This window comes from Oryctolagus cuniculus, chromosome 12, assembly GCF_964237555.1.
Source record: "Oryctolagus cuniculus chromosome 12, mOryCun1.1, whole genome shotgun sequence".
NCBI lineage: Eukaryota > Metazoa > Chordata > Mammalia > Lagomorpha > Leporidae > Oryctolagus > Oryctolagus cuniculus.
The window spans coordinates 5,854,847-5,878,050 of record NC_091443.1 but is presented as its reverse complement, the minus strand read 5'-3'; the positions used below and the strand labels follow the sequence as shown (position 1 = coordinate 5,878,050).

The 23,204-nt window shown below is 40.7% G+C and overlaps 1 long non-coding RNA gene across 1 annotated transcript in view; it reads left to right on the top strand.

The window, feature by feature from the left end:
- LOC127483841 (uncharacterized) overlaps positions 1 to 13,088 on the top strand; it is a 33,894-nt gene extending 20,806 nt beyond the window's left edge. Inside the window, exons 5-7 of the long non-coding RNA XR_007910630.2 lie at positions 1,767 to 1,854; positions 2,224 to 2,265; positions 12,672 to 13,088. This is a non-coding gene — a long non-coding RNA (uncharacterized lncRNA). The remainder of the gene's footprint in view (positions 1 to 1,766; positions 1,855 to 2,223; positions 2,266 to 12,671) is intronic.
- The last annotated feature ends 10,116 nt before the right edge of the window (positions 13,089 to 23,204 follow it).

The window sequence follows — 23,204 nt, the reverse complement described above, 5'->3', positions numbered from 1 at the left end:
TCTCTGCGATTGCACCTGTGTAAACAGTGGAAGGTAGCCTGATTGCTTGGGCCCCTGCCATGCACATGGATGAACCAGATGGAGTTCTAGACTCCTGGCTTTGACCTGGCCCAGCCCTGGCCATTGTGGCCATTTGGGGAATGAACCAGCAGATAGCAGATCTCCCCTACCCCATGAGTGTGTGTGTGTGTGTGTGTGTGTGTGTGTGAATGTATGTGTCTCCCTCTCTCCCTGTAACTGTGCCTTGCAAGAAAAACAAATCTTTAAAAAAAAGATAAAAAAATGAAATGTCCTCTCAGCCACGAATTGCAGAAAGTGACTTTGTACCTCTAATGGTTCTTTCACATATAAATTAGATTTTCATTTCACCTACAAGTTGGTTATCTAGATACAAGTGTTGAAAACGAGGTCCTAAAAAAAAATAAAAAAAATAAAAAAAAGAAAACAAGGTCCTGAAGTTTTGTCACCCTCAGAGAGGCTCAGAATTGTCTAGTTAATATGCTTTTAGGCCAATTACCAAATAATTATTTGGTGGGTGTTTCAGACAGCTTGAATTAATTTTAACTGCAGTGTGGAATTTCATGCAGCTGAAATATAAACAAATCCAAGCACTGATATTCTTTTTCTTTTATTTTTTAATTTATTTATTTGTTAGGTAGAGTTACAGTAAGTAAGAGAGAGAGAGAGAGACAGAGAGAAAGGTCTTCTTTCTGTTGGCTCACTCCCTAAATGACCACAATGGCTGGAGCTAGGCTGATCCGAAGCCAAGAACCAGGTGCCTCTTCCTGGTCTCCCATGCGGGTGCAGGGGCCCAAGGACTTGGGCCATCCTCCACTGCTATCCCAGGCCACTGCAGAGCTGGGCTGGAAGAGGAGCAACCGGGACTAGAACCCAGCACCCATGTGGGATGCCGGCACCGCAGGCGGAGGATTAACCTAGTGCACCATGTCACCGGCCTCCAAGCACTGATATTCTCTAGGTGATTTTCTTTACCATTTTCCACCAGTCATTACAAATGATGAAAGGGAATGGTTCAAGTCCAGGTGATCATCACATACAAGGATTATCTCTGTAAGAGATCACAGGGCTGGTGAATTTACACTTGTAAGCTATTACTTGATAATGGATTGGGATGATATGGCCACAGGTATATTATAACCTAGCACAATTTAGGCCATATTCTATCATTGTAGAGATTTTGTAACTTCAGATTATTTAGGTGCTTGACATCCCAGTTAGTTGTGTGCTAATTTGATGTAGGATCCACTTCTAATGCTTGAAGCTAGCCAGGCTCAAATTCTGGAGTATTATATATCCAAACGGTCTAGCCCTGCCTGGTCTGCCCTCCACGCTACTTAGTTATGCTCTTGATGACTCAACAAGACATACTGCTGTGAATTAGGACCTTCATTATGGAGGATTTCACACAAGTTCTCTCCTTATGGACCCTGTGGTTAGTGCAGAACTTGTAGTCCTGACTTGGCATTGTCTTTCTACCCTGTGTACTGACATATCACAGCAGAAGTACCTTAAATGTATTGGTGTAGACCACAGAAATCCAATTCCAACAGCAGTGCAAGTGTTGTATAACATTAGAAAATTATTTCTCAAAGTAGCTTGCACAATCAGCAAATCAGTGGGGACAGAAACAAGGATAGTCACTATTTTACAGGTGCAGGTTATAAAGGACCCTATCACTGGTATGTGCAAACAAATAGCATTCCCTGGACATCCCAAGAACACCTCCTGACCGACATTTCTGACAGGATAGCAGCATGGGAGCATCATGTACATAGACTGAGAGCGAAGCGTGTGGAGTTGGTTCCCTGGGATCATGCCGTTCAAGGAGACAAGGTGATCATCTCTCGCTCATGCAGCTTGGGCTCCGATCCATAGTCAAGCTGGCCTTTAAAAGCCTTGCAGTTCAACATCTCTGCCGTAAAGTGGGAGAGCTGACATTCTTTAGGACCTGGGGGAGTTGTTGTGTTCCACTGGAATGTGTTGAATGGCTTGTAAATTAGAGTCCCTAATGAAAACTCGCTGGTGTCCAACTGGAGCAATCATCTGGTTAAAATCAGGCAGTAATTCCACTAATTTTACTGCCCTTCTCCCAGCCCTCAACGCCTCATTTAGGAAAAAATGTTTATGTTCCCCTCAAAACACCTGCATTTTAACTTCAGTCCCCAAAGCAATTATGGTATTTCATTTTATTTTATTTTTTAGGTCTCTCTGTTGTGAATGAAGCATTCCATTCTTTTGTAAAATGTAAGTAAATAAAATCAACCCTGAAATCTTCCACTGTAGGCATTCTAAGTCGTCATGTGTTTCTGTGCACAGAGCTGTTTGGCAGCTGTTGCGCAGAACCCTTTAGAAACTTTTCACAAAACAATAGTAAAAACCTTCCAGAGACATTGACATAGTGACTAAATGAGTTCAGGTTGAAGACGCAATGGTGGGAATGCTACTCCTTTAATTTGAAACCTTCTTAGCAGACTGTGGCTTTTATCAAAATTTGGTCCTATCAAGGCCCTCCATACTTTTATTGATTTAATGTCATTTAAGGAAAAAAAAACTGTTACGATATAGTGTGGAAGTCTTTAATCAGCATGACTTAATAGAGCCTTACCTGGTGTTGATTTTTCTGGTTTCCAATTGTTTAAGTTTTCTGCAAATATGTGCAAAATTTCTCTCCAAGTTCAGTAAAAATCCATAACTTTGTTTTACATGTTGTTCCTTGATACAAAACAGAGGGAAAAGAATTTTGAGTAACATATACACAAATCTCTCTATTTGTTTCCAAAGCGTCATCTTTCCCTCACCCCCTCCACCCTGTGTCTGGGAAACATCTGTGGGCTGGGTAGGCATTGTGGGTAATGACATGCAAATGAGCCCACCAGTTAACAGAATTTCCTTGTCCAATAATGGAATTGGACCAACATGTAGCTTTTTAAATTGGAGCCAGGCTTGCCCAGGCCAGATGTGCAAACAAGAGCACGTGTTCCTGGTTTTAGGCACTGGAGCAGCAATGCCCCATGGGGAAGGGGGAAGACAAAACCAAGGGACAGGTTATTAAATAGAGAATGAGAAATGGCTAGGAAACTTCTCTTGGGTTGTTTGCATAAACATCTCATTTTGATCAAAAATACCTGCTAACTGGGGAGAGTCACCCAGGACACCAATCCTTTCTGGTGTCCGCCACGCCTGCTGGCACAGCTGGTGCAGAGTAGCTGCCCGTGTCTGGCTGTCCCATGGCTCATACCCCACTAGATTTGCCTCTTCCCAGGGAGCTGAGGAATGTGCCCAGGCAGAAGCAACCTGAGGTAGGTGGGGTGTCAGGTCCCTCGAGGTGTTCTTCTTGCCCTCATTTACCTTCCTGAAATGCAGAATGGGAAGCAGAGACTAAAGTCTGTGTCTGTGCCATCCATTGACCGATCTTAAAACTACATGACTGTCACCCCCAACAAAGAGAATTCAGAATTTCAATTTCAGCCTCCACCACAAAGGAGACAATTCAGTACCTAATGCTTTTTTGCTTAGAAAATAAAATTAATACCATTAACTCTGTAACAGTAAAAGGTGATTAATATAGCTATTGAAAATATCTCAAAGAATGAGGAAGAGGACCCTAAATGATTGAGACCGAAATTTGACTTTTTCAAAGTGGCTTGAAATAGGATTTCAAAGCTTTCTTTTTTTGAAGTGAAAAAAATACCTTACCTTTTTTCTTTTTTTTAAAAAATGAAAGCCAAGAAGGTATTGTATTATAGATGTCACGATTAATGATCGTCATGAAACGAAGGCTCATTGAGGACCAGAAAATGAGCCAACATTTGGTTATGCTTCTCAAGGATGATGGATATATTTAACTGATGGCTATTGCATTTATCAGGGTCAGTTAGCATAATGAAAACATATTTTATTAGGCTGTTAAAGGGATAAATTGTTTTCATATTTATTCATCTGTTCCCAGGGCTAATTTTGGGGTTTCTAAAACATGCTTTTCATGTTCCTAGAATGAACAGCTAAATAAATAAAGCATTAGTTTGAGAACAGAAGTAGCCACTATAGATATAACACAGTTCTTTTCATTAAAAGCCTAAGTAATGATTTTCTGACTTGATGCTCATCATCCTCTATCAAGAGTCACTAGAATTCCAAAGCTAATAAAAACAAATCAAGTTAGAAATATACATCAGTAAGAATTAAAGAAAGGTCATTTTGATGTTTACTATATAAAACACAAAACGAACATACTTTTTATACATTACCTAAGCTAAGAGCACTTTTTGCTTCAATTTGTCGTTACAGTATTTTTTCATGTTCTGAGGAATATTAAGAATTTGGAAAAATCTCCATTTTACTTTGCCTATTTAAGGCATTAATATTCTCAATTAAATGGACCTTCTTAGGTACTGAAGCACACAAGCTGTGTTCTGAGTTTAGAAACTTCTGGAGAGGAAAAATTAACCAAAGAGACCACATTCATGTGCCATTCATGTGGAGTCTATGCATTTACTGTGGTGCAACATTAGAAATTGATCCAAAAGAAGCAGAGTCCGTTCTTAGAGGGGATTGTTGGACTGGTTCCCAGGGTGACCTGAGGCCTGAATGCTGTTTGTAATCTGTCTTCTCCTCCATGGTCTTGATTCCACGAGCATAAACTACAGGCAGCACTCAATCGGGGACTCCCCCACACCCCGGCGGCTCAGCTGGCAGGTGCACTCTTTCGGTATTGCAGCAAGGATTCTTCATGTCCTCAATTCATTTATTCAATCACTAGCTCCTCCCAAAGCCTGTTCATGAAATGCTGTTTTTTTTTTTTTGATAGTTCTCTCAATCCTTTTAACTTTTCACTCAGATTAGAAGTGATTCCAATAACTTTTATGCTTTTTATGAACACCTTTTCTTCTCTCTTTTCTCCATCATGCAAAACCAGGCTTATGCACCTGATGAGCTGCAGGCATCTAGTTTTGGAGGGTCTTTCGGTATCTCAGATCCATCACAACTAAAACAAACACCATTTGTCATTTTGCAATCACCTAGCAGCCTCCTTCCTTCTTTCTACCCTCTTTTGGTTAAGGAAGTCACTATGCACTTTGACTCCTCCTCTCTCACCTGTCACATCTGTGGGATGGTGAGCATCATTGGCTTAGCCTCAGAACTGTTACCAAGTGCAGTGCCTCCTCTCCTTTCACACACTTACACAGCCTAAACAGGGTCACGTCATTGGGTGCAACAGAATTTCTCTCACCCGTTTCTCTCTTCTCCAGTTAACTATCAACACCACCACCAGATTTTGGATTTTGTTCTTCTAAAACATGAATTGTGTAAGATCTAGACAAAATGTCCGTTGATTGTTTCCTGTTGCCTCCTGGATGGAATGTGCATTCTCATTGCAGAAGTGGTATAACGATCGGAGCATCACCTTTTTCTTGGGCTCCTCTCTTGCCACTACTGTCTTGCACTATCTTTATCACAATGACCTTCTCCTTATCCATAGCCTCCAGGCACAGTGGGACTGCACTTTATTAATTTTCTCTCTTCCTCTCTCTCTCTCTCTCTCTTTCTCTCTTTTTTCTTACTTGACCATAGTCTTAGAATTCAGGTTAACTAAAGCAATTTATGGTCAGAAGGTCATATAGGGCAAGGATAGTTAGTGTATTTTCATTGTCAATTATACCATAACACTCTGGGAAGAACACAGATAGTAAGATACATTACATTATTATTGCTGGAAGAAAATGTTGACAAAATTGTCCCTGAGGATTTATAGTAAAGAAGTAGAAAAGAAGAGAATTCCAATGCAAAATAAGTTGGCTAGGAGGTGTCAGCTAAAGAGGAGTTGTCTTCTATGCTAAGGAAAAGCAAATGTAAATTAGCAAAGGAAATATGCACAATTGGTCAAAGAACAAAATTGGGTAGGAAACCCAAGAGCAATGTGATGGATACAAGAAGAGGGTGTCGAGATGCAAGGACATGGAAGTTGATCCCTGACACATCTAGGCCATTGCAAAATCTGGCATCTCTCTCCACACTCCAGCAGCAACAATCTAGGCCACAATTTACATTTTACATTTGTGTTAGCTCCTGGAATTGGGTAGTGGAAGTGTTAGGGGCGGTAGATTAGAGAGAAACAGACCGAGCAGCAGCAGTAGAGGAACAGGCAGGCATGCAAAATGTGCAACGAAGGGCAGATAGAAGTATTTGCTTCAGCTTTAAACCAATGTGTGTGTAATTAACAGCTCCAATTCATGATTTAATTTCCCCAACATATTACTTTTTATTGCAAACCCTTCATGGAACATTGTGAATTGGCTGTGAATCAGAAAGATGCTTCAAGATGCGTCTGACACAGTTTCCTTCAGTTTCTTGTGACTGAATTTGGGGCTGGTGGCAGACCAGATAGCAAAGCTCTAATCCCCACTTTACCTCAGCGGCATGCACATTGGGGAAATTAGCAGAATAACCTAGCACATTCTTGTTAGGATGACACCGTGTGGGGACCAGAAGGTCTACTTTGGGAATTGTGACTTCTTTCCTGTTCAGTTATTCGTCTCTCTACTAAGACCACCTACAATTGCCAATTAACACAAGTTGTAAAGCGATTCACGCTAAATGGATACTTTGATTCGGCTGCACTTTCTCAATCATAGTCGAAACTTTCAGATGGTAACAGCTTCCAGTCCCTTCTAAGGAAATTAGATTTGAAATAGAAGCAGAAACCAAAGTCTCCGTCTCTCAAAGAGAAAACAAGAGGCAAACACGTGCACACACACACACACACACACACACACACCACGGTGAACCTCCAATCTGCATTGCTTTAAATTCTGTCAGAGTGGTGTTACTGAATGAGGTCTAAACTGAAAGAGGACACATCTTACACAGAGAAAAGGACAAAATTAGGAACCACCACGAAATTCATTGAATGAGTGTTAAATTTTCACAGTAATGCATTGCAGGTTCAGATTCTATAATCACCTCTAGAGTACGTATGAGCAAAACATGGAAACTTGATCATAAGGAAACATGAATTATTCAAAATATGGCTCTACTCGCACAAAAATGAAATTAACATCCCGTGATTCTCTTAACAACTCAAACAAAATTCTCTACTTTCCCTTAATCAATTGTATGTTTTACATAAAGTATTTTTCTCACTGAAATAGTCAAGGGATTTCTTCAAATGCCCACTTGTGTACACACAGACAGAATGTACACATTTGAACATGTACTATAATTAATTTTGAAGTGAAAGAAGAATGTGCCAACATTTCAAGTAGTGAGTCCATTACCAGAACAATTGGAGCCTCGCTTACAAATGTGGGTAAACTACTTTTTCCTTTTCCTTAAACACACATATATTGTGTAAATAAAAAAAAGTATTTCCATTTGTAAAAAGTGCTTTTACTTTGTATCTGTAGACATGAAAGAAGCTGTATTCAATGATCCATTAGCTCAAGGAGCTGAAACAAGCTTAGATTAAAACAGGCCACAGGTCTGTGAAAAAATATTATCATATAGGGCTTCATTTTTTTAAAAATTTTGACAGGTAGAGTTATAGACAATGAGAGATAGAGACAGAGAGAAAGGTCTTCCTTCTGTTGATTCACTCCCCAAATGGCAGCTACCGCCAGCACTGCACCGGCCCGAATCCAGGAGCCAGGTGTTTCCTCCCAGTCTCCCATGTGGGTACAGGGGCCAAAGCACTTGGGCCATCCTCCACTGCCTTCCCTGGCCACAGCAGAGAGCTGGACTGGAAGAGGAACAGCTGGGACTAGAATCTGGTACCCATATGGGATGCCAGTGCCGCGGGCAGAGGATTAGCCAAGTGAGCCACGGCGCTGGCCCTAGGGCTTGATTTTTTAACAGAAAAGCAAAGGAAAAGTCATTTTATGATCAAATATGATACTAGCTATTCTTTTAAAATTATAATTTCTAATGTAGAGTAAGGGGAGAGAGAGAGAGGGAGAGAAAGGGGAAGAGAGGGAGAGAAAGAGAGAGAGAGGAGAGGGAGAAGGAGAGAGAGAGAGAGATTTATTTCATTCAGGGTGTGCTCATCAAAAGACTTACGTATGACAACCTGGGCTGGACCAGGAAGTGGCGTCATTGGGACTTGATCCAGACTTGTCATATGGAATATGGGCATTGCAAGCAGCAACTTAACCTGCTGTGCCACAACGCTTGCCCTTATACCAGCCGTTCTTACAGAAAATTTGCCTGAACACAATTTATAACCAGTTTAATTGGATAGGTCTAGAGTCCCTTGACCCTAGAATCCCTTGAATCAGTGTGTGCAGAAAGCATTATCAGGGAAGGAGGAGAAAACTAAGCAATTCTATTTTTAAGTCCTAAGCACACTTCCTATCCTTTTGGGGCGTGTGCCTTACATGTTTGGCATGCTTCTAGAAGGAATAGTCTTCTCCCCCAGGTGGATACTCAAGCCAGATGACGTCAATCTACTAAATAGGTTTGAACTGGAAATACTCGAGTCAGAAGCTTGAAATGGGAAAGCATCATCTAGCATCCTAAATATCTACCATTCTTAAATTGAGTAATTCTTTGTAAGACTGAATGAAATTACAGTATTACTTTGTAGCTCTGGTTACAGTTCTATTAATTTCTTTAAAACTCTTGTTGTAGTTATCAATATATCTTGGTCTTTTACCCAGTTGCCTTCAAAGCTTACAGAAGGATAAACAGCCATCTATGTATTACTTCTATAGTAAATCCAGTATATATCAAGAATAAAAAGACTATCTGAATAAGTAATGAGTTGATTTGATGGATGGAGAATAAAATTGTGAATATAAAGGAAACACTTTAATTCTGCCTTTTTTCTTCTAGAATTGTGTTATTATATTTAGCTTTAAAGCAAACCTTATCCTTGAAAAGCCCAAATAGAAACTTCTGCTTGCACTTTAGGTGGTTGCTCATTCATTCACACTTGTGCCTCACCTGTTTCCTGACTGGTCAGCCTACCTATTTACCAAGTTTAATTAAAAACTTCCATTTTTAAGGATCCTGGAATAATTAAAGCTGCTTGGCCCGAGGTCCTCAGGATCTGATACTGTGTGATCACTGCCAGAAGGCCACTGAACACTTGAAGAACTAGAACTCTGTGCTTCATCTCACATCCAAGCTCAAGACAGGCCAAACCAGGTGGACCACACAGTCTAGGTTGTCCTATTGCGGATGAAGCCCCTGTGCAAAAAAGGCCAAAAAGAAGTGGGAATCTCCCTTTGATGCTAGGATAATCTGCAAAGTAATGTGAATAAAGTAGATTTGAGTCATCAGGTTAGGCCTGAGTGCCGAGTACGTTAAACAAATACATATCATAGAGTTGATCATTTTCTTTTTCTTTTTTTTTAAATTTTTTTTAATTATTTTTTGACAGGCAGAGTTAGACAGTGAGAGACAGAGAGACAGAAAGAAAGGTCTTCCTTCCATTGGTTCATTCCCCAAATGGCTACTACGGCTGGCGCTGCGCCAGTCCGAAGCGGGGAGCCACTTCCTGCTTCCTCCTGGTCTCCCATGGGGTGCAGGGCCCAAGCACTTGGGCCATCCTCCACCGCACTCCCGGGCCACAGCAGAGATCTGGCCTGGAAGAGGAGCAACCGGGACAAAATCCGGTGCCCCGACCAGGACTAGAACCCGGTGTGCCGGCGCCGCAAGGCAGAGGATTAGCCTAGTGAGCCGCGGCACTGGCCTGGAGTTGATCATTTTCAACAAAGAAAGAGCAGCAGAGAGTCAAGTTAAGTATCTAAAGGATTCATTTACAAACTCAGTTAATAAAATTTTCATTCCTAATTACTCAGTTTTGCTATGGAAGTTTACCTATTTGCTGTGTAATTATATAATTCTTAATTTTCTGCTTCAGGTTGTTGAGAGGATTAAATGAAATAGTGTATTTAAAGACTTGTGCTTCTTTATGTGCTTACCTCTGGCCCAATCCATCCCATTGACCCACTATCAGGTGGTCAGGTCTCCTGCAGGAAAAACTTCCATCACATCATTATCCAATTTTGCACCATTTTTCTCAATGTGAATTTTACCACAATTTATTTGATCACAGGACGGTTACACAGACACAATTTATTTATTTATTTATTTATTTATTTATTTTTTGACAGGTAGTACACAGACACAATTACAGGCCAGGTCTATATCTGAAAACTAAGGCTAAGGAGAGAAATTCCTAAGCATGACTGAGTTAAAACGACTTGGACAGAACAGAGCAGACAAAGATTGTGTGGACACATTGTGTGCTCGTTTGATCCTCAAGAGAATTGCTCCAAGACTAAGTGACCAATTCAAAGATGCTAAGATTTGACAAGGGTCAGACACAAACTCCATGTCATGCAAAACTGTTAAGTGGTGTGAACAAGACACTAGCTCAGTTTTTCTTGCCATAAAGCCTAGATTCTCCCCAGTGCACTGTGAATCCTTCAGATGCAATGCCAATCACACGACTGCCATTCAAACTGAAATACATGCCAAGGGCATAGCACAGATTTAAACTTGATAAGATGCACACCATGGCAGGAGGAAGATATATACATGGCTGAATTGGGCTCACCAGCCAAAGACTCCATCAGTCCTGATTTTTCACACTGACCTTTCAATTAGATGATTTTCTTTTCTGTTTATAAAGAAAACATACTTCAATGAATTGAAAGCTGAAACTTCCATGGAAATGTGTGACAGCTTTAGCTAATTGTATGTTGTGCTGTCTTGTGGGATCCTGGGTTGATCCTTTGTTCCTCTTTGGGGAAGGCTCAAAGAATCCTGTGCGACTGTAGGTGTACACAGTGGGAACCCAATAAAGGAGGAAGAGAAATAAGGTGGAAAAAGGAATTTTATGCAGCTATCCCATATTTGGATATCAACAGAGAATTTGTTGGTGTGAGTCGGAAGAGTGGGTTTAATTTTCTATAATACTTCCTGTTTGCCCTTGATCAAGTCCCTCATCTCTCTTAATATTGGTTTCATCATCAGTAAAATAAAACCAGTCTGGATCTCCCATCGTTAAAACATAAAAAAAGCACTGTAGAAACATGAGGGTTGTTAGCAGCTAGTCTGTTCCATTTCTGTTGCCAGGCAAGTCCTTGGCCAATTGCCCCGACCGCAACATCCTCATGACGGGCATGGTGCATGGTAGAAACCGGAAACAGGCCACTTTCACATTATTTTAAAATTTGTTATGAAATTTTGCCAAAACTTTATAAATACCAGCTAAGGCAATGGGGTGTTGTACCACATTCTTTCCACCTCATGAACCATTGTTTTTTGTTCTGAACTCCTAAGTTAGAATGCGCAGTTGCCTAGCTGGGTCAGCTTGTGAAATGCCTGGGATGTAATGCTTGATTCTAGCCAATTATCTTTAGTTCCTCTCTTTTATTAGTGTTAAATTTGAATTACAAGGGGAAGGGTGGGAGTGGAGCAAGGACCACAGGCTAAATGTTCAAGGCAGGGATTTCATTTATATTATTTTATGATCTCTCCTTGTAAGTACCACTGGTTTTAGTCCTTTGTTGATGTTTGGACTACCCCAAACCCACCCTCTTCCCCTCTTTTGCTTTAAGTTTGTTTCCTAAAATAAAAGATGAACTTTCCTGTTGTGAAGTTTGAAAGAAAAAAAAAAAACAATCTCACAACAATCTTAAGCTTGTAGTTCACAAAATAAACTGCAGATAAAACCCCTGAAGGTCTTGGCAGTGCGTGTTCCTCACTAAAATGGAACTCTGTGCACTCATGGGTCTGGAACAAGTTAGGAAGGAGGGGAAAATCAACAGCTCTGGGGTGAAACTGGGGTTGGTGCTGCCTCATCATTTTTTAACCAAAAATAAAACAAGCAAATTTTGTTTAACTGCAGGTCAAAATAAAAAAAAAAATTAAAAAGGCCCTCATCTGTTCACTGTAATTACTAACAGAGCACACTCTTACCAGCTGCAGGGTTCATGGATAAATGGAAAGAACAATCATTTTCTCCTTCTGGGGTTAAACCTCCAAACTTTAAGTCAGCTCTTCTCTAGTATGCTTTTAATCCACCATGGGAAGCCCAGTCAGAACACTTTTAGAGTATGGCTCTATTCTTTGTTTACAGAACAACATAACTGTACGTGTTCAAGAAGAACACGTGTATTTCTTCAGTGTCCTCAATCAACACCCTCTCCCTTGTCCCTAATGGTGACTATAGGATTTTCAGTTGTTCGCTCAGCAAGAGATAGGTGAAGTTGGCTATACGTTGCTTGTAAAATGTTGCCAATTCCTTTCTAAATGTTCTTGTTTTGGAACAACCAAGGAAAGATATATTTTTTTCTAGTGCATTTCCATTCATGTTCAATCCAAGAGTATATAAAGGAAAATTTGACCCACATGTTCTTGACTCATTTATGTTTAACTTATTGAACTTTTTTATTTAAAGAGTTTTGGTGTCCAAAATACCCAATGATGTTTTTTCAGGAAACCACCTTTGAACTGTCACTTTATTTTCATAAAGACGTCAAATACGGGCTGAAAGGAAATGGAATTAGAGCTTCCCAGTCTCCCTTTTGGTTTGAGACGGAAGTTATCAGGGTCACGTGGAGGTCTGAAGCAGAAGTAGGAAAGTAATGCGTCTTCACCTCCAGCGAGGCTGTGTTTAATGGGTTATTCCTCCTTGTTGGCAGGCTCTAACGGAGAAACATAGATTAACTGCATGGAGGAAGTATTAATTTCATAGTAATGTGAATGGGGGGCTGCAATCACCAGTAACAGAAGCTGTCAAAACGCTTGCAAGGATGTTCTGGATCTGATTAACCTCCTCACTATCTTCATACTTGACCCAGAAAGAAGGAATACATGTCCAGGAGGAACGACAGAGGTGAGTTAAGTACAAGTGACTATGGGAAATGGACAGAGGATCCACACCTGGGCACACTACAGCCACATGTCTTTGAACTTGGAGAACCACTGGGGAGCACACCTGTAGGTTCTGAGCAAGTCTATCTTCTTGACGGGAGGGAAATGGCTATTGCTAACTCTCTACTTTGGGCATTATCATTGCAACAAATCTGGAAATTGTATAAATTGGAACATGTTTAAAATTCATGTGTGAAATGTAGTGGCATTTATGTACAAACATATGTATGGATTAGATCTACACAGGCCAAGTGGAAGAATCCTGACCAATAACCCCAGTCTTGGACCTAGAGTAAGCACAATCACTCAGTAGCCTTCCCTTTTGCCTTGCTACCTGTAAATTGCTTATAATGAGCTGTGCCTTTAGCTGTGTTTTACAATGCTTGAGAACTGGATTTAGTACAAGGGTTCAGAGCATGGTCTTGCACTAGAACTCATGATTTGAGCCATTATTTTCCCTCTCCCGTAAAGTGGACATAGATACATAACATATAATTGCAACTGTTCAAGGATTAAGTGAGTTAAAAGAGCTAAATTCACTATCTGACACCAGTAAGGACTCAATCAAGATGACAATCACATTTACTCAATTCCAGGATTTTCTCATATTTTAACATTTTTTTAAAAATCAAAGGGTGTCTCACAACAGAAGGTGTCTTATAATCACTGTTTTCCAGGTGGCAGAGGTGCTGTAATTGCCACTGCCTGCATGTGTGTATACATCAAAAACTCCAGCAACAAAACTTACCAGAATGGCTGTTAATGACTTGGAAAAAATTCCAGAGATTATAGTGCACACTCTTTTCATCATTAGCAACCAAATAGGTGTGAGGTGAAGATTGGGGGATGGCAAATCAGGCAAGTTTAGCAGAATTCCTGAAGTGGCAGTCAAGATCAGGACAGCTCTTTAGAATTGCAGAGCTGGCCTAAGGGTTCAGCACCCACGACTTTCAGTTATGATCAGAAAATATTTCATCATGAACTTTCCATGGCATAGAGGACAATACTGAAAATGAAAACTCAGTCATTTAAAACAATGATTTGGAGTTAAGTAGTTGTTCAGTGGAGTTATGCTCTGTAAGAAAAGTATTAGGCATTCCTTAACTCATTTATTTTGCACATATGTTTGTACCTACATATACAAATACAAGAATAATAGATGATAAAAATTGTTATAGCTAGGTTTAAAAGTGTCATTTCAATCAGCATCAAATAGACATTTCTAAATAGTAGGAAACAGCCACAGTTTTACTGGTAGTTGTTTTAGATGCTTTATTTTCTGTCGAATGATAAACTATTACAGGTTTGATTTATAGTGATTGTGTCTTAATGAAATGTGGAATGAGTTTGATGAGGACATGAGTAGAATGAATTCTATGGCACTCATTGATTGAATATTTGTTCTCTAGGGTGGAAATATTGCCTGGACCTCACATGGGGTAACTCCTAATTGTCACTCCACTTATATCCTGTCATTACTCACAATTCCTTCCTTGCTCCATCCCCACAGCACATGATGACACTTGTATATGATTGTTGACCTCTCTTCCTCCATGTTGCTTACAACAGTAGATGTTGCAGTGCCTGCTAATATGACAACTTCTCTTCTCCTCCAAGGTCATGTGAGAACATTTCCCTCAAGACACCCATGGCTGTGCCATTAGCTTTGGTCAAAGAAGTGTAAGAAGATCCAGTGTTCTTTTCTCTATTCTCTCATCACTGATGTGAAAACCGAGTTGAGATAGGGTTTTGACACATATGGAAATTTCGTGGAATTATCAGCTACCAAGGAGAGGATAGCTGCCTTCAGGATGGCCTTGAGTTCCCACAAATTGTTCCTCTTCTTTTGTGTCTTGGGGATACTTGGCAGTACGGTATAATCTAGCCTACATTGACCTAGTCCATTCAAAGTTCAGTTCTTGAGAATCTCTTACTCTCTTTATGCCTCAGCTTCTTCATCTCTCAACTGGGGATACTATCTCATGTGACTAAGAGGAAAATACATGTAAGAGCTTGGAATAGTACTTTGATCTATAGTGAGCTTTCAATAAATAGTCACTCTTAGGATTTCTCAAGAATTCTAGGCCAGCGCCGCGACTCAATAGGCTAATCCTCCGCCTGCGGCACTGGCACACCGGGTTCTAATCCTGGTTGGGGCGCCAGATTCTGTCTCCAGTGCTCCTCTTCCAGTCCTGCTCTCTGTTGTGGCCTGGGAGTGCAGTGTAGGATGGCCCAGGTGCTTGGGGCCTGCACCCGCATGGGATACCAGGGGGAAGCACCTGGCTTCGGATCAGCACGGTGTGTCGGCCGCAACGGCCATTGGAGGGTGAACCAACAGAAAAGGAAGACCTTTCTCTCTGTCTCTCTCTCACTTGTCCACTCTGCCTGTCAAAAAAAAAAAAAAAAAAAAAAAAAGAATTCTAGCATTGGCTAGGCCATATTCCCTGCTTTAGAGACTCTTAGCTCCTTTTATCTTTCCATAGCACCTGTATCAGTTAGAAATTCATGTTTTTTATATGATGATTTGATGAATGTATAGTTCCCTGACTTGATTGCAAATTCCATGAAGGCAGGCACTATGCCAGCGGCATGTCTGTAGATAGACAAGCTCACTATTTGTTGAGAGAATGACTCTGAATATTCAAACACAGTTCTCAGTTAGCAGAAGGTTTTGAATCTGAGTTATCCAGCAGATGGATCTGTTTTACCTTTCCATTATAGACACATCATATAGATATTTGAAAGGATGTGGCCCTAGAAGCATGTGCACTCATCAAAATGGCATTTATAAGGGCCAAAGCAAAGGAAGAAAGAATTAAGGGCCAGAATTGGGAATAAGATTCTTTGTATGCATTAAAAAATTTATCTTCCAGCCTCTGATTGTTCTGAGGATAAAGCTTCCTTTTTTGCCTTTTCGTTCCGTAATTCTACAACTTTCCTGGTGCAAGGAAAAGCTAATATGAAGTCCCTGTTTGTAGCATCTCAAGCAGTGACATTCTGTAAATTTGTTGACAGAACGACTTCAAAGTGAGTGAGAAGCAAAGCAACAAGAGAGGCCCTCTTGGGTTCTCCTATGTTTTCTGCTGCTGTGTTTTTGCTCTTGCCTGAACCTTGGCCACGAATAGCCTTCCTGTGTCCTTTAAACAGTAATATCTTAAACGTTTATAGTGCCTTATAGCTAAGCATCTCTAGACATTTTACAATAACATTAAAAGGAAAGCCAGTTCTTTTCCCAGAATCGCCACAGGGGCCACACTAAAAGCCAGCAGTTGCTACTTTATCCTGGAAAGGCGAGAGGCTGGTGGGCTGATGGAGTAGAGGATGACCCCCATGTCTCAGCATTCTTGGCTGGAATTCACCTTTTCCTGCATGACAGTGAGGGCAGGAGGGGAATGAGTGTTCACAGCAAAGGGAGACTTGAGATTCTTCATGGATAAGTGTGAAACACGGGGAGGTATAAAACCAGAGAATTTAATTCTCACAGTCCACGGTCACTTTCTTTTTGAAAAAAAAAAAAAAACATTAATGGTGCAATTCTATAGGATTTGTAAGTGCAGTCAAATATTTACATGATAGAAAACTAATTTTCTTATTTAAGCAATCTCACACTTTGAGCTTAGAAATATGTAAAAATATTTCTGCCATGGAACTCTATCGTTACTTTAAATAAATGATTGAATTTCTGTATAAAATATAGATGATATACATTACATGCTTTTATATTTCATGACAAGCACACCCACATACATGCACACATATCTTTCTTGGCTGTTCACAATATTGCTAATAAATGTTAGGATTCATTAGGTTATATAAACCAGTTTTTTCTTGTTTTACTTTTTCATTTTTCAATTACAATGATCTAAGGATAAAGCAGGAGATTCCAAGCCAGAGCTACATTAACAAAGTGAAGAGAGAATGAAGGCAATTAGCTAAGTAATTAACGGGACTGGCCAAACCTTTTTTGGCTGAGATGTCTAAACAAGTTACGGAAAATGTGGGCTGGGTAGAGGCAGAAATACTTACATTTTTGGAATAAAAGCCACATTTGGCCAATTCACTTTCATCATCTAAGCAAAATCATAAATTTTGATTTTTTCCTGTTCCCCACAGCAGAGGTTTTTGGCCACTAGTAACTGATCACTTGGGAAAGCCCTCCTCTGGGCAGCTGTCCAGGAGAGCAGGAGAGCTCTCTGCTTCTGCAGATCCCACCAGCCCGTCCCTGAAAGGTACGCCATTTAAAGAGGAAGGCTCACCTGTCTGGGGGCTGCAGCCAATCCTACACGGGGGTGTGTGTTAGTGCTGTCATGACACCACGCCCTGGGAAACCATCCAGTGGGATTTCTTCAATCACTTTTATGAACCCTCTTCCACCAAGGAAATTTCTGCACAAACCCAGATGCCTGTCAGCTGCTGCTCTCCTCCCGGCTAACACCACCCTGGAGAGGGCAGGCCCAGGGCACAACTGTTTTCCTTGCTCCTTTTTTTAGGGCTCAGCCCCAGTTTAGCGGTAGCTGCCTTTAAAAACGACAAATGTGTTCTAATTTTAGTGTATCACAGCCATAATTGTTTTTATTTCAGTGGTGAGGAAAAGTGAAGGAAAAACAGCTTGGGACTTAATAACCACCTTAGCCTGCAGCCTTCGACTTTATTCATGAGATTTTTTATCTTCCTTCTCCCTCTCCCTGCACTCTTAGCATCTTCTTTAAGGCACTGCTTTAAATTACCTTTGCAAAGGTTATATGTTTATTTACAAAGAGCTGGCTATCAATGGTCTTTCCAAGGATAGCTGCTGGCAATAAACATCTCAGCTCTCTTACCCACCAAGGCCTACTGAGTAAAGTGAGGTTTAGTACTTGGACATAGCACGCTTTATGACTTCATTAACCATCCAACCTGTGTTGTGTGCAAATTTCACGAAAGCACGCTGCATATCGATTCCCTGAGGTATGCTGTTTGGTGATGTTTGATTCTTACAGAGAGACTGCAATAATGATCCTCCAAGGTAAGAGTTTTTACTTTCATATGACAGATTAGAAACAATGTAACATGCACCTGTGCACTAATTGTGTCCACCACGGTGATGTTAAGAATCCCAGCTCAACAGCTCACATGTACATTCCAGCAAAATTTTATTGTTTTAAATTTTTAAAGTTTTATTTATTTATTTGAAAGTCAGATTTACACAGAGAGAGAAAGAGAGGGTCTTCCATCCGCTGGTTCACTCTGCAATTAGTTGCAATGGCTGGAGCTGTGCCGATCTGAAGTCAGGAGCCAGGAGCCTCCTTTGGGTCTCCCATGCGGGTGCAGGGCCCCAAGGACTTGGGCCATCTTCTACTGCTTTCCCAAGCCATAGCAGAGAGCTGGATCGGTAGAGGAGCAGCCGGGTCACAAACCGGGGCCCATATGGGATGTAGACGCTTCAGGCCAGGGCATTACCCGCAGCACCACAGTGCTGGTGCCTCTAGCGAAATTTTAAAATGACATGATGAGCTGACTCACACAAAATAAAGATTTCTATTGGGTCCACAAATATCTGTTTCAAAAAAATAGATACATTTTTTCAACTTTTAATAAACATAAATTTCCAAAGTACAACTTTTGAATTATAGCGACTTTTCCCCCTCTAGCCTCCTTCCCACTCCCAACCCTCCCATCTCCTACTCCCTCTTCCATCCCATTTATCAGATTCATTTTCAATTATCTTTATATACAGAAGATCAACTTGGTATATACTAAGTAGAAATTTAATAGACTGCACCCATACAGACACACAAAGTATAGAGTACTGTTTGAGTAGTACTTTTATCATTAATTTACATAGTACAACACATTAAGGACAGAGGTCCTACATGGGGAGCAGATGCACAATGACTCCCATTGTTAATTTAACAATTGACACTCTTATTTATGACAATCAAAGGATAGGATAAAGTGTCAAAGGGATTACATAAATAAAACCAGTGTCTGCAAATAATAATTGATAGAATTAAAAGGAGAGAATGATCCTAGATACATATTTTTAATCCAAGATTCTGAGGTAAGTGGGGGAATTTGGTAAAAAATAAGGGGCAAATAGACAACAGTCTGATTCATTTTATCTTTATAAATAACCAAATGTGGAAACAAAAATCCTTGCTACTCTATGTGCAACAAAATTGGTCACTATGCCAGTGCAGAGAGATTTTACATGCTGAATTTGTGTGTGAACAAAATGGGAAACATGAAAAGCTGAATGTTGTGGTGTAGTCTGTGCAGATAAGGGCACGTGAAATTGAGCATCATCATGACATCTACTGGTGTTTCCTGTGTGCTCAGGGCCTTCCAGAGCTGTCTCCACCTCTGGGGGAAGCACAGTTCCCCTGGCTGAGTGCCCACCTCATGTTGGTGTTTTTGGGAAGCTCTCAAAGGTGGAAGGTTGGATGTGCTTGTTAGCCTGCTCATTCCTGTTTCTTTGCAGTCACCTGCCAATCACGATCACTGGTACTTTTCCCCATATGTATAGTCACACCCCTACTTCTCCAGCTGTGTAGACAAACTTCGGGAGAGCTGAAAATTGTTTCTTGTACTCCTTGTAGCATCTACCTCACCCACAGTGGGATCTCAGTAAATATTGTTTGATTGGCTGATATTAAGTCCTGTGATGGATTCCGAGTGCTTAGTGTAGGGTCTGGCACTTAGTGTTTAATAAATGTCAGCAATAGAGTCAGGTAGTTAATATAGTAGAGGAAAACGAAATATTTCACTGTCTTTCTTGCTTATCACAGTTAAATGGGAACTTAACACAAAGCCTTTCTCATCATAGTCAAATAAAATGATCTCTCAGCATCTCTCACTAGTTATTTTTTTTCCTTTGTTACTAACCACTGAGCATTTCCAAACCTTGTGGAAACCTTGGTGATCTATTCAGTTATCTCTAGTTATCTCCGAGAACAGAGATTACACTTTCCACATTGCTGCCACGAAATCTGTCACTTTTCCAGTCCCCTGCAGCTGTGCAGGGTGCTGAGGAGTTTCTATGGGAGCTGCTGTTCCCCGATGCTTCCCAGCAGCAGGAGGCTCCGCCTGACGATGCTTCCTGAGATTTTATGGCTCATACTCTCACTGAGTGAGGTTCTGTTTAACTACACCTTCCTAATCAGTGCAATTACAGAGACCATTAGAACCTCTCAACTTACACTAGAATGTGTCAAGCCTGTGTCTAACCTGTGTTATGTGCAAATTTCATGAAAGCACAATGCATATTGATTCCCTGAGGTATGCTGTTTGTTTATATGTGCTATCCCTAAAATAAAATGCTAAGCTGGCAGAATTTGTTTATTTATTTTTCTATGTGGTGGATTGTCCCCCTTAACTGAATTCATGTAGGAGAAGTTTGCAATGGAGTATGGCTGTTATGCCCTGAGGATAATTATCACCAATGTGAACATTTCCAAAAATTTTGTAGTTGGCTGAGTCTGTACAAAAAAAAAAACCGGGAAGCGGTTATCATGGAAGGTGATGTTGCACAAATACATCAGGCCTTGATTTTTCCTCTCTTTCATTATTTTTCATACTTTAAGAGACACAAGTGTGCTTTAAAGACATTTGTTGTACTATCCTTTTTCTTGGTCCATAGCCATTATCTGACAGTTCTTTATTAGGTAATGTTTGAATTATTAACAAACCTCATAATGAAATTTTGTGTTAGGGAAATGGAAAATAAGATTTTTGGCTGGAAAACTGTGAACCTCCATTTTGTCAGTTCATTATAGACTCTTTAAATGGCCTGGAAGAGCTGACCAAGCAGCACAGTAGCCAGTAGATCTTGCAGTGGGAAGAATGTTGTGGCACAAAGCCTCATAATGGAATTGGAAAATCCTGAGGAGTGAGGGACTCCAGAAAGGAAAAAGCAGGGAAAGGTTTCCAGGAATTGATATAGAAAAGGGGTCACAGATGATTCCAAGATGACAGAATGGGGAACCCCGTAATACTCTATGCTATGGGTAAGTAGTGAAAAAATTAAAGTGTAGAAAGTACATTCTCAGGGGAAAGTTTGAGAGAAAACCACAGTGGAAATTCTACAGAAGAGGAATGCCATGGATTCGTGTGGAAGGTGCAGACATGCAGCATGAACATGGACACAACACCACCCCAGTGGCTGAGAGCTGAAGAAAACACTAGATTTGGAGACTGAGGTGAGATCAGACTGCAGCAATTTGTGCCACTGGTGATGAGGGAGAGTGTGGCATACGTTTGACCAGGAGCCCTAGGGGCAAAGGATACATGCTGATACAGTTAAATACAAAAGAGGGGCACATTTCTCTCACCCCATCCTGCCCACAATGATGCCCAGAAACCAACTGAGAGAGAACGGGCACCATTTTGGCCATAAGCGGAAGCCCTGGAAGCCCTTGTTGGTGTGCATAGCAATGGCTGAGACAAGACTGAATCTTCTGAGCAGTACTGGAAGCAGCAGCTCTGGCGCATGCACCTCGCAACTAGCTGGTGGGGAGAAAGCAGCATCTGGCCAGCATCTTTTGCGCATGAGTGTGATCTGGAGATTCTAGCAGAGCAAAAAATTAGCACTAACCACTGACTTTGAGTCTGGCTGGGGGGATTACATGAGGCTAGGTACCCACATAGGAATGTGAGGTGCTCCCTACCTCTCAAAATACCACAGGCTGCAGGGCTCAAGCCACCTGGGCAGAGCATCCACAGGAAGCTGTCTCTGGGTATGTCTCTGCCTTTCTGTGGTTGGGACAGGTGAGCAGACCAGAGAAGACCCTTTGTACGCTGGGACTTTGGGAGCCTTGAGTGCTGAGACAGTTGGGACTCTGTGACTGCACAAGAGGGCTCAAGGTCTTGGGCAATTGCTGTGCACAGCTCTACATGCTCAGAGCTCTATGATGGTCTGGGGTAGCTTATTGCAGCGGGATCAGTGTTCACACTGAGGATTACACAGATCCTTTGAGCAGTTCATGGGGAAGTATAGTTGAGTATTGCACTCACTGAGGGCTAACACTTGGCACTGATATCCTTGGAAGAGAGAAGGTAAGGTTGTGAATATGCCCACAGTCACCATACCCCTCTTTTGTTAACAGGAGATCTACCACACCCAACTTGGGTGTCACCCTGGATACTCACCCACCTGGAGCTCTGACCAGAGCTCCCTGGCCACATCCAACACACACCTCTGGGTATTCACTGAAAGAGCAGACATTCCACTAAGCCATGGAGGCACAGTCCAAAGATAAAAGCCATCAGAGGAAAAAAAATATCTTCACAAAAGCCTAAAAATTAACAGAAATTCAAGAAACAAGAATAAGGAAGACAACATGACGCCTCTCCTGCAAAAGGAACACAACAACACCTCAATATTAAAATGTGAAGAAGATATTGAAGAAATTGCTGAAACGGAATTCAAAAGATTAACCATAGGGTTACTCAGAAGCAATGAGAAGCAAATTCATGAATTAAAGAAAACCATACAACACATCAAAGAAAAATTCTCAAATAAAATTGAGATTTTGAAGAGAAATAAAAATGAAATTTTAGAAATGAAGAATATAATATGTCAAATAAAAAAGAGAGTAGAGAGCATTAATTACAGATTTTGTGAAGCAGAATAAAGAATATCTGTGTTAGAAGACAAATCTTTGGAAATTTTTCGATCATACCGAAATAAAAAAGAAATTTGAAAAAATTAAAAGCAATGCTTGGAGATTTATGGCTTACAATCAAATGACCCAACATATTGGTCTAAGGTGTTCATTAAAGTATAGAAAGAGAATGAATTAGAAGGCCTAAAATGTATGTGAGAGAAATGCCAGATTACTTTCAGAAGATCTTCAATTAGATTTACAGGTGACTTCTCATCAGAAACCCTAAAGGGTAGGAGAGAATGGAAAGACATAGTCCAAATCTTAAGAAAAAACAAAAACCAAAAAATTTTAACCCAAAATACTGTACCCTGCACAGCTCTCATTTATGGGTGAAGCAGAAATAAAGACCTTCCATAACAAACAGAAGTCAAAAGAATTTGTCACTATCCATTCAGCCTACAAAAGATGCTTAAGAATGTGCTACACACAAAAGCAGAGAAAGTCATCGTTATGAAAGAATATGAAGTTAGAAAATCTCCCAGTAAAAATACAAAGGAAATTCAAAGTACACAATGGAAAAAGATGGAAAAAGATATTCCATGCTAACAGAAAGCAACAATGAACAGATGTAGGCATCCTAATCTCAGACAAAATAGACTTCAACATAAAAACTGTTAAAAGAGACAAAGAAGGGCACTATGTAATGATTAAGGGATC